The sequence below is a fragment of the Thalassophryne amazonica genome, chromosome 8 (assembly GCF_902500255.1).
Source record: "Thalassophryne amazonica chromosome 8, fThaAma1.1, whole genome shotgun sequence".
In the NCBI taxonomy this organism is placed as follows: domain Eukaryota; kingdom Metazoa; phylum Chordata; class Actinopteri; order Batrachoidiformes; family Batrachoididae; genus Thalassophryne; species Thalassophryne amazonica.
In genome coordinates, this window is record NC_047110.1 from 43,385,757 (window position 1) to 43,406,198 (window position 20,442).

The window sequence follows — 20,442 nt, forward strand, 5'->3', positions numbered from 1 at the left end:
GTTAATATATGGATACATATATGACCACCACTGTTAGGCTACACAGCAAGACACTTGGGCTGCTGTATCTTAAAGAAAAGACATTAAGTGTTATAAATGTTTTACAATCACGAAAATTCACAAGAAAATAACTTAAAACTGCTTCTTTTGCAACGCTGTTATCTTTTCCAAAGCCTAAGGTAGGGACATACCATTACACGTTTAACACCCCTATGCATTCATTACAGTTAGTTCAGTCCAACCAAGCCCTGTCCGCTCAGATGGGACTTGCACTACTAGCAAGTATAGGAGGAGTGGCCCGTGAGTGAAAAGATGGACAGAAAAAAGCCAGGTGGAGCTGAAAAAGATACATTAAGAAAAAGAAAAGCTTTGGAGGAAGATGCTGCCAAGTGTGCAAAGTTTACAGATATTTTTTCAAGAAGACAGAGCGAAGAGGGAAATGGTAAATAGGGCCGGGCATAACTGTCAGCCGTATCAACATTTGTAGTCCAGTACCACCTCTTCCAGCTACTTACAGACTTCACTGACTTAAGCTGGGCAGACACTACAATATTTTCAATAGTTGTACCTGGCTCCAGCTCAAACTGTGCGACAAAACCACAGGGTTTAAAAGTGTCCAGCTCTCCACAATTTCTCTTATACTCACTCGACTGGTAAGCACTGAAAGCCGAGATAGGCTTGTCCCAACTTGTCCTCTAACACTCCGAAACAGAGGTGTTCCTTTGTCTCGCTTCATCAGCGAATTGGTCATGACGCGCGAAGCCTCCGCGCGACTTTCCATGACAAAATCTCTTGTGTCAATTGAGTATCTGAGAAATTGTGTAACAGCTGGGCATTGTGAAGCAGCTACTCACTCAACTGAAAAGCCACTGAAAGCTGTCTGAATCTTCTGAATGGTTTCCAACACGGACGTGCTTTTTGTTGCGCGCCATTGTGGCTCCGTCCCGACGCGCAAATTCCTCCGCACGTCTTTCATTACAAAATCTCCTGTAACAATGGAATGTGCCATAAAAGTGCTGATGTCCAGCTCTTCTGCAATTTCTCTGATAGTCAGACGACGTCCCGAATCAACACAGTGTTCACTTTGGAAATGATCTGGTCGTTTCAGCCTGCCGATGGCCGCTTGGAGCGCGGCGCACCCTCCGACACTGTGGGCCATCTTTAATCCAGTTGTAATGCTCCTTAATCTGTGTGATGCCCAAAGTATCCTCACCGAAAGCCGTCTGAATCTTCCGAATGGTTTCCACCTGGCTGTCTCTCACAGTTTCTGGAAAAATTTGATTCAGCACTGCTCCAATCGCTCAGCCATTTCCCTGACAATGAAAATCCGACGAGGGGGGTGGACCAGTGCTCAGTCAAAGCCTGCCCACAGGCGAATGATGCAACCGACGGGCGTGAAAAAACTCACGCATGCGCACGAAGGTCCAAGCTTGGCTGATGCAAGTGCACATGATTCAAATCCATCTAGTTTTTTAAAAAAATAAAAAGGTCGGATACTTTTCTAACAGAACTTGTAATTGTTGAAGCTTTGTAGGTGGAATTCTTTCCCATTCTTGCTTGATGTACAACTTCAGTTGTTCAACAGTCCGGTATCTCAGTTGTCATATTTTGCGCTTCATAATGTGCCACATATTTTCAATGGGCGACAGGTCTGTACTGCAGGCAGGCCAGTCTAGTACCTGCACTCTTTTACTATGAAGCCATGCTGTTGTAACACGTGCAGAATGTGGCTTGGCATTGTCTTGCTGAAATAAGCAGGGACGTCCCTGAAAAAGACGTTGCTTGGATGGCAGCATGTGTTGCTCCAAAACCTGGATGTACCTTTCAGCATTGATGTTGCCATCGCAGAAATGTAAGCTGTCTGTGCCATGGGCATTAACACACCCCATACCATCACAGATGCTGGCTGGTGAACTTTGCGCTGGTAATCAGGATGGTCTTTTTCCTCTTTTGTCTGGAGGACACAACGTCCATGATTTCCAAAAACAATTTGAAATGTGGACTCATCAGACCACAGCACACTTTCCACTTTGCGTCTGTCCATTTCAAATGAGCTCAGGCCCAGAGAAGGCGGCGGCGTTTCTGGGTGTTGTTGATGTATGGCTTTCGTTTTGCATGGTAGAGTTTTAACTTGCACTTGTACATGTAGCGACGAACTGTGTTAACTGACATTGGTCTTCTGACATTGGTTTTCCTTCAGTGTTCCTGAGCCCACGCGGTAAGATCCTTTACACAATGATGTCGGTTTTTAATGCAATGGTGCCTGAGGGATCAAAGGTCACAGGCATTCAGTGTTGGTTGGAATCTCTAAATGTCTTGAAATAGAACGTTGAGAAACATTGTTCTTAAACTGTTGGACTATTTTTTCATGCAGTTGTTCACAAAGTGGTGATCCTCGCCCCATCTTTGCTTGTGAACAGCTGAGCCTTTTGGGGATGCTCCTTTTATAACCAATCATGACACTCACAATTAGTGTCCTCAGTTCCCAAATGCTCATTGAGTATTGTTAGAAAGAAAGGTGATGTAACACAGTGGTAAACATATCATGGTCCCAGCTTTTTTGAAACGTGGTGCAGGCCTCCATTTCAAAATGAGCAAATATTTGCACAAAAACAATAAAGTCTATCAGTTTGAACATTAAATATCTTGTCTTTGTGGTGTATTCAACTGAATATAGGTTGAAGAAGATTTGCAAATCATTGTATTCTGTTTTTATTTACATTTTACACAACATCCCAACTTCATTGGAATTTGGGTTGTAAGAGGCGCAGCAGCAGTATTCTGTTGTGCACCCTCTCTCTCCCTCTGAATGAGAGTAAAGAAAAGCAACACCAGAAACCCTTGTACACATGTGATCTGTGACAGCACAGCAATGCCAGTGTCACACATACTCAATGGAGCTTGTGTGCAACAGGCATCAGAGAAGGCGTAATTCCAACAACACACACGTTTATTCTGCTTAAATAAAATTATTACTGATGCTTGAATTTTTATTCTAATTTCAAGTTTCACAGCATAGTAGGTGCTTTTGGGCCCCTTCCTTCACACATAGTACAAATAAGTACAAATCACGACAAAACAGCATCGAACGGGCAGACATGCAAAATCCTGGTGCGATGCTGTCATGCGAGCAGGAACACAGTGCAAGCAGCTGCACCACATCACGCCGCTGATGTGGAGGGAAATAAAATAAAAACCAGCTGTATAATTAGTGAATATCACTGAGTTGATATAAATAATAAATAAAAGGGGACGCAATACAGAACCCCACAGTTAAATAACCCTGGTTAAATAAAAAAACAAAACAAAAACAAATGCCACTCAGGGGATTTGAACCCATAAGCTCTGATTACCAGACAGAAACTTTACCACTGCACTATAATCACTGTCTTGTAACAGGAGCATTAAATGGCTAAAACCAACAAACAGATAAACACAATTTTTAAAAAAAGAAAAAAAGCACTGTGATAACTGACCAAACGGCGTTTGATACGGCATATTTCTGCTGATACGTGAATGAAAGTGGCATATTTGTTGGACTGTTGGCTTGTTCTGTGGCGCGCCGCTCACACAGCCCCCACAGCCCTCACAGCCTGACACGCATGTCCTGTCAGACAGACGTGACATTCAGATCGCCTGCTGCATGTCCACATGAACTGATGCTCCGTTTCTCCAGCCCGTTGCCAAGCTGATATATGTTTTTATGGATTTCCACGTGATGACAGCAAGCACACACATGCACGTGTCTGTCAAAACACTGGATGTGTTCTGCAGCCGTGACATCCAGGACCAGAGATGTCTCAGCAACTATTGGCAGCCAGCCACGCCCCCTGTCCTGTAAGTGCACAGACCAAGATGTCACTCTGTGATCTGATGAGAGGTGCCTTGCCTGCAGGGGGGGCACGCGAACCACACACACGCATGTGTTGGGGTACAGTGGGGGGGGGTTGCAAAACACACGCACACGTGTTGTGGGGGAAGCCGACACTCTGGCACGCCACATGTGCACTTGGCAACTCTACAGTCATGGGAGCACTTAGACAAATTGCACAGCCAACTCGACAGTGATTGTCTGCTGATGATAGTGTGAATGGCCACACATTTTTTAAGTGCCAAACGAGTGGACTTAGATGTTCGTGCATGTCACCTGGAATTTGGCTGACACCTGCTGCGAGAGGGATCAAATGGGCTCTCACAGGACACACTCTGTCTTTCAGCCGCTGGTGTGCGCAAATAGTTGTAACAATAGGTGTACGAGGCGCTGGAGGCAGCTACGATTTTACACCTATTGCATACGATTCCTGCTTCATGCACACTTCATTCGTACTATATGAGTGAAGGGGCTCTTAAAGTTATATTCATATTTCTATTTATATATTTGCACATTTATTACAAATCCTGTTGTCCTTCCATACTCTCAAAGAAGAAGAAGGGTCTTTATTATCACTGCACATACAAGGAAATTTGTCCTCTACATTTAACCCATCCTAATCAGACAGAATGTAACCACTAGGAGCAGTGGGCAGCCACAGTCCTACGCCTATCAACCATCTCCAGATATAGAGAAACTGCCTCGGCCAGGTGCAGAGAAAGGAGCAGACACTAATGTGTATGTATTGATGGTGGGAGGAAACCAGAGTGTCTGGAGGAAACCCACACAGACACAGGGGGAACATGCAAAGTCCACACAGAAAGGAACAAGACATGGGTTGCATCGAACCCCAGACCTTCTTGATGTGACCTAAAAAGTGCTAACCACTGATCCATTGAGCTGCCAAGGACCCTCACAAAGAAAAACATCTGGAGCCACTAGTGAACCCTGACAGCCCTACACAGGAAATGTTACAGAGTAAAATTTACTCTGCTGGGATAACGTTTGGTCCCAGTCTAGAGTTAAATATACTCTACCACAGGGCTAAATCAACTCAACATAGTGTAAAATCAACTCTTATTGGAGTAAAACCACTTGCATTGACTAGACATGTCACAGACTGAACGAACCCCCTAAAACTCAGTCTGCCCTGCCTTCACTGTGCATGAGTCATCAGCTGCGGTTCATGGATTATCACCTCATTTCTGCTTCAAACTACACTCCAGTCATCAGATACTGTATCTCAGCAACAGATATCTGAAGCTTTCATTCAACAGTCACTACCACATAAATTCAGCATTATTTCATCAGAAAAGATAGAGGAAGCGATCACAGCGCCACAGCTACACGGGCTGCTTGCTGTTGCGTTCACTGACCATCTGCCATTTTAAAGCATGACTTATTAACGCTTCGTTCCTGCTTAAAACGGCCTTGTTTCTGCTTAAAACTGACTTTGGAATGATTTAAGAGGTTTTACCTTGTCATCTGATGGTTAATAATCCCATTAATATATTAATATTTACTGTGTACATATTTCATAACACTACAATCAATACGATTTTTGGCACATCCATTGTCACAAGATTTTTACTAATTTGGGAGATGCCGTGACTTATACTCTGGCTTTTGTACCAAAAAAGTATTGTTATAAACAATAATTACAACGAGTTAATGATTTACCAAGTTAATGAGCTGATAAAAAAAACATGGTGCAACTTATAGTCCGGTGCAACTTACTCATATGTATGTTTTCTTCTTGAAGACCCATTTTTTTCAATATTTGCAACTGATCAGTAACTAAAGATCAGACAAGCTGAATGTGAGTCGTCCATGTGTGGGCCGAAAACATTTATTTTCATACAGAAACAATAGCGGCAAGAAGTTTGATCAACTACTTTAACTATTTTCGCACACAGCCATCTCTGGCTCCAACATGCATGTACACACATTATTGTCGTGAAGACAAACCTGCTGTCAAGACAAGGCAGCTGCAGGTGGTTGTAGAGAGCACAGACTCGCTGCAGAAATGATCACAGCGTCAAGGTCACCGTTTGCTCTGTTTTTCTTTTGTTAGTTTTGGTTTTATTTATGTCTTTTATGCGCTCTGCACTCACAGGCTTTTCAGTGATGGGAGATGTGCCAGCTCATTCATCCACTTTTTCTCGACGATTTGTGGCTTTGTGACTTTTTTTTTTGTTCATTCAGCGAATGACGTGCCGTGTGACCGGGCCATCAGTAAGCCCTGCGGGAGGATGAGGATGCTCATTACACGTAGTCTCACAAGTGCCACTAGCTTAGCTTATGGCAAGCTAAAAATGGACGCTCTCGTTTTGGCCGAACAACAATACAGTTTTTGTATATGCTGTGTTAGTACGTGCCTGCAGCCAATGTCCTTGATGAATTCCTGTGCAAAAAGTTCCCAAACAATGCTGTATTTGCTGCGACTTATACTCTGGTGCTGCTTTTGTACCAAAAAAAGTATTTGTTATAAACAACAACTACAACAAGTTAATGAGTTACAAAGTTAATGAGGTGATTTAAAAAAATGGCGCAACTTATAGTCCGGTGCAACTTATGTATGTTTTCTTCTTGAAGAGCCATTTTTTTTCAATATTTGCAACTTATGCATCAGAAAATATGGTAATTTGTAGTAAGGTACAGAGAGAGAGAGAGAGAGAGAGAGAGAGAGAGAGAGAGAGAGAGAGAGAGAAAATAAAAACCTAAAAAAGATTGACCATTGATAAAAACCTAAAAAAGATTGACCATTGATAATCAAGTTCTCCTTAGAACATCCTTAGGTACTGCTGAAACTCAGATGAGTATATCCTGGATTGTGAGGGAATGTCACCAATGACATTTTGGTTATTTCTCTCGGCATGATCCAGCACAGAGGTGCTGCGGGCCACAACAACTGGAAAAGGTCAAGGGTAGGGCCCAGTGTCATCTGACTGAAACATATGGTTGACTACTTTAGAGAAATTGGGATTGACCAATTGTCTACATAGGTGATTGCTATCCAGGACCTGGGGCGATTCCTTGGTGTGACGGATGTGGCCTTGGTACATCCTCCAGACCTGACCTGAATCAAGCACAGAATACCAGAGTGACAGCTAGTCGTCGAAAGGTCAATGGTTACCAGTTTTGGACAGGTTACTTTAAAAAAGTAATTGGTTATAGTTACTTCTCCCAAAAAGTAACTGAGTGACAGCATTATAAAAGTAATTAGTCACTAGGTAAAGTAACTTATTGTGTTACCTAAAAAAAAGTTCAAATATATCAAAGAATTTGGACCCCCCCCAAAATAAACTTTGAATTCTAAGTTCAATTATTTATTGCAGTGGAACAGTGTGAGACAAGACGTCCATCAAATTTAATATATTATCATTTCTATGTTTATAATAGTAGAACAATCAAACATAGATATTTTACAGCTTTTGACATTTATCTCAACAGGCCACAACCCATCAAATAAATCTAAAATTAAATTATGTTCATTCACATGTACATTATGGCCTTTTGTCTCAGTGAGGGGGAAGCAATGTTTGAAGTTCCTTTAAAAAATGCAAATGATACGTGTGTGTCTTGGTCGTTGGTGTGAGCGCATGCGTGTGTTTGTATTTCTGTGTGAACTCCTGCCTACCTCTGCCTCTGGTTGGCTTACCATGAAATTTCACTCTTCCTGAGCCAATCACCATCACTTATGCAGTTGTCCCACCCCTCCCTCCCTCTGAGAGATGAAAATGGCTTCAATAAGCTTAATTATAGTAACACTCTGCATTTTATTGTCAGTAACGATAAAGACATTGTAACGATGAAAACAGTAATTAGCTAGATTACCCGTTACTGAAAAAAATAACAGTGTTTGTAATGGCGTTATCCCCATCAGTGCTAGTTACAGGAGCGACCAGGTGAGTGCAAAGCTGCAAGAAATGTGGAGTGTGAGGTGTTCAGAAACACCAAACCTGTGAATGAGTGTTGTGACAACCAGACAAGAATCTGTTCTGTCACAAGATGTAAATTCCAAGTGCAATACTGTTAAGTATGATGCAAAATTCAAGAATTGTTCAAGCTTGGCAGATGTTCATGCTCTCTAGTGCTCTTTTAGGTTGATATGGAGCTTGGACCTTTTTCCTGGAGCCTCATGGTGTGCAGGCATTACTCAGCTGGTCAGTGCTGCACACAAAATAAATGACACGTAATTACTTCATGACTGTCTGTTCCTGGGACTCTGGCCTTAATAATCAATTGTCCAGAGGGCCACAGACACACATCTCCATTAAGAAACTAATTAGCTGTTTTGTACAACGTGATAGCAGGTGGACCTGTAATCAGACCAAAGCTAGCAGCCCGTGGGTACAATTCCTTCTCACCAAACAGTTAACCCTGCAATAAATCATTCCACAGCTGCACCAGCACATGGCCTCTATCACCCTGTGCACCCTTTGCTCCAAGACGGCGCTCGATGAGAGAGCCGATAGCATCCAGAGGTTGGTGTTACAGATGGAGTCTTTGAAGTCTGAGATGTTATGGATGGTGCAGGAGAGAACAGCCCCCCTAGGGAGGACGTTTATGCTTTAGGATGAGAGGCTTGAACAGTGTTTTAGATTAGTCTTCTAATCCCTTTAATGAAGGCCAAGTTTTGTGCTCCACTGTTGTGTAAACTGTCGTGCCCACAGTGCGTACGCAGCACCGAGGGATCTAGCGCCTTGTCTTTCATCAGTAAAGGGGTTGAACAAGCCGCAAGAGCTAATGAAGTCAAGCTGATGGGAGAGAATGTGTCGGTGAATGCAAACGCACTCGCATGTGTGCAATTAGCTCACAGAGTTTAATGGGTGTGCATGTGGTTAGGAACACGTTTTGTGCAATCGTGAGCACTTTGAGACTAATTTCTCACCATATGTTTTTGTTATTAACATAAATGGGGAGGCACTGAATTTGGAAGCAGTCTGATTGGACTATTGTCCTGTGGAGAAATCACATTACCAATCACAGCTGTCCTCATCCCTCACGTCCCATTTCTTGCATACAGCCTTGAGGGCCCCTTCACACTTAACACGATTAAAGCCGACTAGCGTATGAAGGAGGAACTGCATGCCATTTGTGAAAAACTGGAGCCACCTCTAACACCTCTTACACCTGTCGCTACAACTATTCGAGCGGCAGAAAGACAGAGTGTGCCCTGTGAGAGCCCATTCGATCCCTCTTGCGGCAGGTGTCGGCCAAATTCCAGGTGACACACACAAACATCTAATACTGCTTGTGGAGCACTTATGATATGTGTGACCATTTGTGCTGTTAGCAAAAAAATAGTGAGCAGGCGATCACTTTCAAGCTGGATGTGAAATGTGAAGTGTCCCTACGACTGTGGAGTTGCCAAGTACACATGTGGCGTGCCAGACTGTCGGCTCACCCCAAAACACGTGTGCTTCAGGCACTCTCCCTGCGCCCCTGCTCCCCCCACTTGCCCCCAACACGTGGCGTGCGTGTGGCCCCCCCCCAGCAGGTGAGGCATCTCTCATCTGATCACAAAGTGACACCTTGTTCTGTTCGCTGAATGGACAGGGGGCGTGGCTGGCTGCCAACAGCAGCTGTTGCCATCTCTGGTCCTGGATGTCACAGTTGCAGAACACGTACCGTGTTTTGACGGACAGGACCTTACTGTCCACCCTGACGCACGTGTGTGTGATGGCTGTCCTCACATGGAAATACATAAAAACATATATCGCTTTTGCGATGGGCTGGAGAGCGTGCACAGCGCACACACTGATAGGCTGTCCCAGCTGAAATGGGCCATCAGTTCATGTGGACACGCAGCAGGTGATCTGAATGTCATGTCTGTGACACAATACGCGTGTGGGCTCAGTCTGACACGTGTGTCCTGTGGGCGGCGCGCCGCAGGACAAGCCAACAGTGTGACAAATACGCCACTTTCAGTGACGTATCAGCAGAAACACGCCGTAACAAACACCATTTGGTCAGTTATTACAGTGATTTTTCTTTTCTTTTTTTTTTTGAATACGTTTATCTCCATGTTGATTTTAACCATTTCACACTCTTGACAGTGACTGTAGCACAGTAGTAAAGGTTCTGTCTGGTAATCAGAGCTTTTGTAAATTGCAGGTTCGAATCCCGTGAGTGGCATCTTTTTTAACCAGGGTTATTTAACCGCAGGGTTCTGTATTGTGTCCCCTTTATTTATTATTTATATCAACCCAGTGATATTTACTAATTATACAGCTGGTTTTTATTTTATCTTTCTCCACATCAGCGGCGTGATGTGGTGCAGTTCGTCCCAGCTGCTTGCACTGTGTTCGTGCACGCACACGATGGTTCATGGTTCCCCATTTCATGTTTGGTTCACGGATTTTCTTCCGGTTTCTGCGTCTTTCGTGTTATGTGTGAAGGGGCCCTGAAGTATGTTTAACCCTCACAGCAGCACATTTCCAGAGTATAAGTCACAGTCAGTTTTTTTTTTTACTAGTTTGGGAGGTGCTGTGACTTATACAGAAAAATAACACATTCAATATCACTAATAATAATAATTATATCTAACTAAAATAATAATAATAATGCCTATCAAAAATGCATTCATTTAATTTGTCCATTTTTAAAAACTAAATTAATTGCACTTTCTTCTCTTATTTTTTTACATCACTCATTTGGACAGTAAATCACAAGTGTTTTTGGGAACACTAACTAGTGTGTGGATAGTTTCTTCTTTTGAACATTTTGTCAATCGTACCCAGCACAGTGTTTATTTGGTTTGGATGTACATGCCTTTGAACACTTTTGTGGGTTTTCGCAAATCAACAGAACACAGATTAGCTGTACATTGCTCTCTGAGTGGGGAATAAAAACATCCTCCTTAATGTTTCTTGCTGCACAGCTCCACATTTAGTCGTACACCCGTGAAATACTTTTCTCACACAAGTAACTTGCTTTAATAATAGTCATCTATATATTTCAAATGTGTGTGCATAAGCTGACATTTTTCACTGAAATGCTGGCTAGGTTTTATTCATTCATTCATTTTCTATACCTGCTTAGTTCAGGTAAAGGTCACGGGGGAGCTGGAGCTTATCTTGGAGGTCACTGGACGAGAGGCGTGGCACACCCTGGAAAGGACACCAGTCTATAGCAGACGCAACACAAAGACAAACACATTCACATACTGTCAGGTTTAGCGGGGGCATGGCTCAAACGGAGTAGGACACACATGCAAACTCTCAAATGCTGATGGACTAAGGAAAAAGGTTTAATATTGAAGATAAGCAAAGATTTGGTACACAGGCAAGGCACAAGGCAATGTCAAAATACAGGCAGGTAGTAGAACAAGGTAAAATGGGACTGTGGAAAAGGATGGAACGCTAATGTAAATTCACCGAACTGGCAGCGAGTAGGAAAACACAAAGGGCTTAAATAGGACAGGTAGTGATTAGGAAACAAGTCACAGGTGTGAGGGAACAATCAGGAAGAGGGCGTGGTAAACAGAAGGGACAAGACACACCCATACCAAACCCTGAACACAAGACAAAAGCGTCCAGTAAGATAAATGCAAAGTGAACAGGACCCAACTAAAAGATGAACATAAAACCCACAGTGATCCAAATAAAATACTAAAACCAAAGATGAACAATCCCAAGGCCTAATAAGGAAGAGGTATAATAAAGAAGAACCAACACCAAGGATCATAGAACTAAACCAGGAAACAAATGTAAAAACTGAAAAGGGATCAATAAAGAAAATAATGGCTAAGACAAAACTAGAACGGAACTCATGAGTGGCAAAAGTATAATCGGTTGATTACACAATAGCAAAACAAACCACAGGCTGGACAGAAAATAAATGATAAACAGAAAACAAAACCAGTGACTAAAGTAACACAAACCAAAGATCAAAGAGGGAGGGCATAGATACAGACATGCGACAAAACCATAACAGGAGCCCAGAACGGGTAGAATCATGACACATACACCTATCGTAAATATAGCATCATCAGTTCACCATTTTACTCTGCCAATCAATGCATTAATGGACGTATTTTGGTCGTTTAAGCCGCAGGGTTCAATGCGTGTGAAAAAAGCAGCAGCTTTTTAGTTTGTAAATGATCGTGCATCTAATACCGAGATAAACTGTGACTTCTAATACTGTGTTTTACTGCTTTTGAAAGATGATAACAGTGTTTGGGGTTTTATTTTTTATTCATTCATTTTTCGTGCATTCTTATGGGTTTGTGATCCTTGAATTTACCCAGCAGCGAAAAGTGAAAGTGAAACTGGTTTATCAGAAGCCAATAGTGTAATCTGATGTGGCAGCATCAGAATCAATACTAATAATTATCGATTATCTGTAATAAAGATACATTTTTTAGCAGTTTATCTGTTGTGTGGGCCGCTGAAGAAGAGGTACTGCTGGCCCACCACCAGAGGGCATCCTGCCTGAAGTGCGGGCTTCAGGCGCGTGAGGGCGCTGGAGCACCGGGAGTGGCAGCTGTCACTCATCTACAACACCAGCTGTCACTCATCATCATCATCCACACCTCCATAAGAGCTGGGCAGCATCTTCACCTCACTGCCGAGAAATCGTCTACTGTGAAGCAAACGTCTCAGCCTTTGATTTATACAGTTGTAACGTTTTTACTTCTGTACGTACTGACAGTAATCTGAGTTTGCAGGATCTGTACAAACTCCGTGATTGAGAGGTGGAGGTGCTTTCACCTTCGTGTTGAACTGTTTGCTGGTTGTTCATACACCCACCATCACCTGTCTGTTCTTTCTGCCAGCAGTACCCGATCTGACAGCCGGAGGCAGTGGCCACCTGGGGACCCAGTGCTTGGCGGCTCCAGGATTGCTTCAGGTCCAGTGGAGTGGAAGGCGTGTGGGATCCGGCTCTTTTCTGGACAGGCATCTTCTATCCTCGAGCCTGCTCACACACCACCGTAACTTATTTGACTGGTGATCTCAACTGTGTTGTCTGTTGCTCTATTGTGCACATTCACAACATTAAATTGTTATATTTGGCTTATTCCATTGTCCGTTCATTTGCGCCCCCTGTTGTGGGTCCGTGTTCCTACACTTTTCACAACAGGATTTCTTGGCCAGCGTCATGGATCCCGAGGGGCGTCAACCATCGCTTGAACCACCAATGGAAACACAGGGTGCACAGGCGTCGGCAGGAGGCGTGTTAGGAGAGCTGCAGCAAATCTTAACCGCCTTCACTGCTCGGTTGGATTTAGTAACCGAGCAGAACGTCACACTCAATCGGAGGATGGAGGCTCTCATCGCCCAGGTGGAAGCGCGCACTCCAAGTGCTGCTGCAGCGCCTCCTCCAGCCGACCGAGCACAAAATACAGACGTTCCAGTGGTGATTCAATGAACTTCCCCCCATCCCCTGAAGCATACAAATGCCCACCGGAACCTTACGGAGGTTGTGTCGAGACGTGCGCAGACTTCTTAATGCAGTGCTCGCTTGTCTTTGCACAACGTCCCGTCATGTACGCGTCAGATGCCAGCCGGGTGGCTTATGTCATGGCCGGGCACAAGCCATCCCTCTTCCTTCCGGGTCCGAAAGGGTGCCGCCGTCTCCACGCTCCACAGTCAGAGAGCCCCGTGGAACCACAGCTCCCCCTGCTGACGAAGCTATGGACACGAGCAGGGCCAAAGTAAAATCACATGACAGACAACGGAGGCTGGCTCGCGGGGAGTGTTTTTTGTGTGGCTCTGATGAGCACATACAAAGAAACTGCCCCAAACGGTTAAACTTCAACGCCCGCCCTTAGAGACTGGGTTAAGGGTGGGTCATAACATCCACGCGGGAAAAGCCCGTAGATCAGCACGCATCCCAGTAACGATCCTTTGTGGGGATCCTACCCTTCACGCCCCAGCACTGGTGGACACGGGGTCTGAAGGGAATCTGCTGGACAGCAGATGGGCTAGGGAGGTAGAGCTCCCCCTAGTGGCACTACCTTCCCCATTGAAGCTACGGGCACTAGATGGCACCCTTCTCCCATTAATCCCACATCAGACACAACCAGTGACATTGGTTGTGTCTGGAAATCACAGGGAGGAGATTGTGTTTTATGTAACACCTTCTACCTCCCGAGTGATTTTGGGGTTTCCATGGATATTAAAGCACAATCCCCGGATTGATTGGCCATCTGGGGTAGTGATGCAGTGGAGCGACACCTGCCACCGGGAATGTTTAGGATCCTCGGTTCCACCCGGTGTGACAGCTAATGAGGAGGTTAAAGTCCCCCCCAATCTGTCAGCGGTGCCTGAGGAGTACCATGATCTTGCTGACGTCTTCAGCAAAGATCTGGCACTCACTCTTCCCCCGCACCGTCCGTACGATTGTGCCATTGATTTGATCCCAGGCGCTGAGTACCCGTCCAGCAGGCTGTACAACCTCTCACGTCCTGAGCACGAATCAATGGAGACCTACATCCGGGACTCCTTAGCTGCTGGGCTGATCCGGAACTCCACCTCCCCGATGGGTGCAGGTTTCTTTTTTGTGGGCAAAAAAGACGGCGGACTTCGTCCATGCATTGACTACAGGAGACTGAACGAAGTCATGGTTAATAATCGATACCCGCTGCCTCTGTTAGATTCTGTGTTCACGCCCCTGCATGGAGCCCAAATTTTTACTAAATTGGATCTTAGAAATGCATACCACCTGGTTCGGATCCGTAAGGGAGACGAGTGGAAGACGGCATTCAACACCCCGTTAGGACACTTTGAGTACCTGGTCATGCCGTTCGGCCTCACCAATGCGCCCACAACGTTCCAGGCACTGGTTAATGATGCCTTGCAGGACTTCCTGCACTGGTTCGTCTTCATATACCTGGACGACATCCTCATCTTCTCCTCGGATCCTGAGACCCATGTCCAGCATGTACGTCAGGTCCTGCAGCGGTTGTTGGAGAACCGGCTATTTGTGAAGGGCAAGAAGTGCGTGTTCCACCGTACTTCTTTGTCCTTCCTGGGGTTCATCATCTTCTCCAACTCCGTCGCACCCGATCCGGCCAAGGTTGCGGCGGTGAGGGATTGGCCCCAACCGACGAGCCGTAGGAAGCTGCAACAGTTCCTCGGCTTTGCTAATTTCTACCGGAGGTTAATTAAGGGTTAGAGCCAGGTAGTTGGCCCCCTGACGGCCCTGACCTCCACTAAAGTCCCCTTCACCTGGTCGGATCGGTGCAAAGCCGCGTTTAGGGAGTTGAAATGTCGGTTCTCGTCTGCACCCGTTCTGGTGCAGCCCGATCCCAATCGCCAGTTTGTTGTTGAAGTGGATGCCTCTGACTCAGGGATAGGAGCCGTGCTGTCCCAGAGCAGGGAGTCCAACAAGGTTCTCCATCCATGTGCCTATTTTTCCTGCAGGTTGACCCCGGCGGAGCGGAACTATGACATCGGCAATAGGGAACTTCTTGCGGTGAAAGAGGCTCGAGGAGTGGAGACACCTGTTGGAGGGAGCTGCGGTACCATTTACGGTTTTCACGGACCATCGGAACCTGGAGTACATTCGGACCGCCAAGCGTCTGAACCCCAGGCAAGCCCGCTGGTCACTGTTCTTTGGGCGATTTGACTTCTGGATTACCTACCGTCCCGGGACTAAGAACCAGCGATCTGACGCCCTGTCCCGGGTCCATGAAGAGGAGGTCAAGGTCAAGCTGTCAGATCCACCGCAACCTATCATCCCCGAGTCCACTATCGTGGCAGCCCTCACCTGGGATGTGGAGAAGACCGTCTGGGGGGCCCTGACATGGAACCCGGACCCGGGGACTGGTCCTAGGAACAAACTCTACGTCCCAGCAGAAGCCAGAGCTGCTGTCCTGGACTTCTGTCACGGGTCCAAGCTCTCCTGTCACCCAGGGGTGCAAAGGACCGTGGCAGTGGTCAGGCAGCGCTTCTGGTGGGCGTCCATGGAAGCCGATGTCCGGGAGTATGTCCAGGCCTGCACCACCTGTGCCAGGGGTAAGGCAGACCACCAACGGGCACAGGGTCTCCTCCAACCGTTACCTGTGCCCCATCGGCCTGGACTTCGTCACGGGCCTCCCGCCGTCCCAGGGCGTGACCACCATCCTCACGATAGTGGACCGGTTCTCCAAGGCGGCCCACTTCGTGGCCCTCCCGAAGCTCCCGATGGCCCAGGAGACTGCAGACCTCCTGGTCCACCACATCGTGCGTCTGCATGGGATTCCTTCCGATGTCGTCTCTGACTGTGGTCCCCAGTTCTCCTCGCAGGTCTGGAGGAGTTTCTGTAGAGAGCTGGGGGCCTCCGTGAGCCTCTCGTCCAGGTACCATCCCCTGACCAACGCACAGGTAGAGCGGGCCAACCAGGAGTTGGAACAGGCCCTTCACTGTGTGACCACGGCGCACCCGATGGCCTGGAGTAACCATCTGGCCTGGATCGAGTATGCACACAACAGTCAAGTCTCGTCTGCCACCGGCCTCTCCCCGTTTGAGGTGTGTTTGGGGTACCAGCCCCCATTGTTCCCGCTAGTGGAGAGAGAGGTCGGGGTGCCCTCGGTCCAGGCCCATCTGAGGCGGTGCCGTCGGGTGTGGCGCTCTGCCCGCTCTGCCCTGCTCAAAGCCCGGATGAGGGCCAAGGCCCATGCAGACCACCGGCGGTCCCCGGCCCCTGCATACCAGCCCGGGCAGGAGGTTTGGCTGTCTACGAAGGACATCCCATTGCAGGTGGAGTCCCACAAGCTGAAGGATCGGTACATTGGCCCTTTCCCCATCGTGAAGGTCCTCAGTCCTGCCGCGGTGAAGCTGAGGCTGCCAGCTTCACTGCGGATCCATCCTGTATTCCATGTCTCCCGGGTCAAGCCTCACCACACCTCTTCCCTCTGTGCCCCCGGACCGGCGCCGCCTCCTGCCCAGATCATCGACGGGGAGCCTGCGTGGACAGTTCGCCGGCTCCTGGACGTCCGTCGTAAGGGCCGGGGATTCCAGTATCTGGTGGACTGGGAGGGTTATGGACCCGAAGAGCGCTCCTGGGTGAAGAGGAGCTTCATCCTGGACCCGGCCCTCCTGGCCGACTTCTACCGCCGACATCCGGACAAAACTGCCCGGACAAGCCTCCTGGCGCCCGTGGAGGGGGGGGTCCTGTTGTGTGGGCCGCTGAAGAGGAGGTACTGCTGGCCCACCACCAGAGGGCATCCTGCCTGAAGTGCGGGCTTCAGGCACGTGAGGGCGCCGGAGCACCGGGAGTGGCAGCTGTCACTCATCTCCAACACCAGCTGTCACTCATCATCATCATCCACACCTCCATAAGAGCCGGGCAGCATCTTCACCTCACTGTCGAGAAATCATCTACCGTGAAGTAAACGTCTCAGCCTTTGATTTATACAGTTGTAACGTTTTTACTTCTGTACATACTGACAGTAATCTGAGTTTGCAGGATCTGTACAAACCGTGATTGAGAGGTGGAGGTGCTTTCACCTTCGTGTTGAACAGTTTGCTGGTTGTTCATACACCCACCATCAGCTGTCTGTTCTTTCTGCCAGCAGTACCCGATCTGACAGCCGGAGGCAGCGGCCACCTGAGGACCCAGTGCTTGGCGGCTCCAGGATTGCTTCAGGTCTGGTGGAGTGGAAGGCGTGTGGGATCCGGCTCTTTTCTGGACAGGCGTCTTCTATCCTCGAGCCTGCTCACACACCACCGTAACTTATTTGACTGGTGATCTCAATTGTGTTGTCTGTTGCTCTGTTGTGCACATTCACAACATTAAATTGTTGTATTTGGCTTATTCCATTGTCCGTTCATTTGCGCCCCCTGTTGTGGGTCCGTGTTCCTACACTTTTCACATTATCAGTTTAGCGTCATAAAAGATAACTTTTCAGTTACTGGATTAATGGTTATCGAAGCTAACTTTTTGGTTAGCTGTGCCCACCACTGGGTTTACTCAGGTTTATATTTATGCTGAAACACTTGCACCTTATCTTTCATTGTACGTGTACAATGACAAAGTATCTGTATCTTTTTATCTGTAACCTGCACGTCTTTGGAAGTGGGAGAAAGCCAGAGGAGGATCTTGCCCAAGGGCCCTTAGTGATTTGGGTTGGGTTTAAACCAAGGATCCTCTGGTCTTAAGCCCAACGCTTAACCACTAGACCATCACCTCTACAAAGCAAGAGTAAGTCCTGATACGTATTTCTATTTAACTGATTTTTCCTAATTCAATGTTGCTGGAATGCCATCTCTTTACAAGCTCTCAATTAAGTTAAATTAAATTCAGTTTATTTACATTGTTGTAAATCACAAAATAAGTTGCCCCGAGGTGCTTCACAAAGGTAATACCCCCATCACACATACACCAATTGAGGCCGTTTTGCGTCAGAATGACACATCTGGCCACAATCGGGAAATATTGACTTGTGGTCCGAAGACCAACGGATGGCAGTCTGTGAGCAACTACACATTTGGTCCCATTCGTTCAGCTGTCCCGAGTGTGTTGCACATGTTCAAAACACTCTTGGCACCATTGAGATGGAACACACATCTGACGGCACTCTATATGCAGTTTTTGCACCATCTCACCACAGTCGACATATTCTGACGGCATCAAAACAGCAACTGAAATGATCGGATTGCTGTTGATTGAGCTCCAAGATTGATCAGTCACAGCAAAGCCTGCCGGCTTGTGGGATGTCCACCTCCATACCATGTGCCGCTGCACCTCTCCGTGGTCTCATGCACAGTAATGCATCAATGCACATGTCCGGCACGGGGCTGAATGGATCTCACCGCTGTAATATGCATGTTGTTACCTGATTGCCAGCTAAACTCTGTAGGAGGTGTGACATGGAACTGTATCCCAGGCCGTGACAACATTATTAAACATGAGACTCACCTCCAGCACAGAACCAGGACAGTGCAGAGTGCACAGGATCCAAACTACAGCCTGTGGTGAAAAGGCTGCAAAAATTAAATCCCATGTGATAATCCAACCGACATCACGGTGTACAGAATTTTGTTGTGCTCCTGAAGTGAGCAAAAAAGAAAAAAGTTTGCTGGAAAGGCTGTGTCTGACACACGGTGTGAATGCTTGGCCCATGGCCAGCAAACTTTCAGCAAAGGTGTCCAGTGATGCACACAAGCGTGCGCACGCTTAGTGGCTCATGCAACCCTTATGAACACACACACACACACACACACACACACACACACACGAGTGTGCGTGGGGCGCGTGAGGAACACAGCACTGCCTCCAACTATCAGGCAGTCTTCAGTGCCTTTTATGGCTGTCTGACAGCAGTCTGTGTCATCTTCCTGTTGTCTACATGCGCTTTGGATGCCATCATGCAGGTGTGGACGATGGAATCTGGATGCGTTTTTATACTGCTGACCATGGCTCTTTCTCTCCCGACTGCGTCCGATGATGATAACATTTGCCATTTCGGCCTGGTTCCTGCACATTCTTGCTGTGTGTGATGGGGACCTAAGGTCTAACCACACCTTAAATCTGTCCATCATTTACCAGATAAAACAAAACCAGTCATTTCTATGGCTCAGCCTACTTGAGGTTCACAGAGTTCGTAGCCTATCACAAAAGACATTGGGGGGCTTTTGGGTCCAAGGCACGTGATCAGTCCCTAGACAGGCAGGTTATGTAGGGACGGTCAATGGACAACATTCAAACTTCACACAGAGCAGCCACAGGTCAGATTTGAACCTTGAACCTTCTTGCTGTGAATTGACACCGTGAACCACTGCAAGCAAACCACCTAATGGAAATGTAGCTGGGATGCTGCCATACATTTTCAGAGTAGCACACACGTATCACACACACACACACACACACACACACACACACACACACACACACACACACACACACACACACACACACACACACACACACACACACACACACACACACACACACACACACACACACACCAAAGTTAGGTTTTTCTCTGTAATTATTCTATTCCAGGACCATAATAATCTCTCTCTCTGTATTTCTCTGCCTCTCTCTCATGCAGTATGCTCTCCATCAGCCAGCCGAGAGTCGACACTTAACCGCAGCAACTCGGGCCAAGCTGCGACTGTCCTCCCCACATCCTCTCACCTCGCTCCTCCTCTTGAATCCTATACAGACACTCAACACAAATACCACTGCCATGGAAACTGAGGATTTTCCTCTGTGCTGTAGGTCCTTAATCCTGATGCTTGGTATGGATGTAAAAAGAGGTTATGTAAGATCAAAGATGTCAGTCTGGTGTTCACGGTGGTGCTGAGGGCTCCTGAGCACATAGACTCAAGTCCATAAGTATTTGGAGAGTGACAACATTTTTTCTCATTTTGCCTCTGTACACCACTAAAATGTACTACTACTCATAGTGCAGACTTTTATCTTTAATAAAACATATTGCATTAACCATGTTATTCACATTCCCTCAATATTCAGAGGCCAAATGTAATTGGACAAACTAATGATTATTTTTTAACTCAAGTCATTTTAACTTTACCAGTCAGTTTTCTTTACACAAGTCAGAGGATGCAGTCCCGTCGCCAGATCTCAGTCTTAAGGGGGACTTATGAAATCCACCTGGTGGGCACCACTATTAA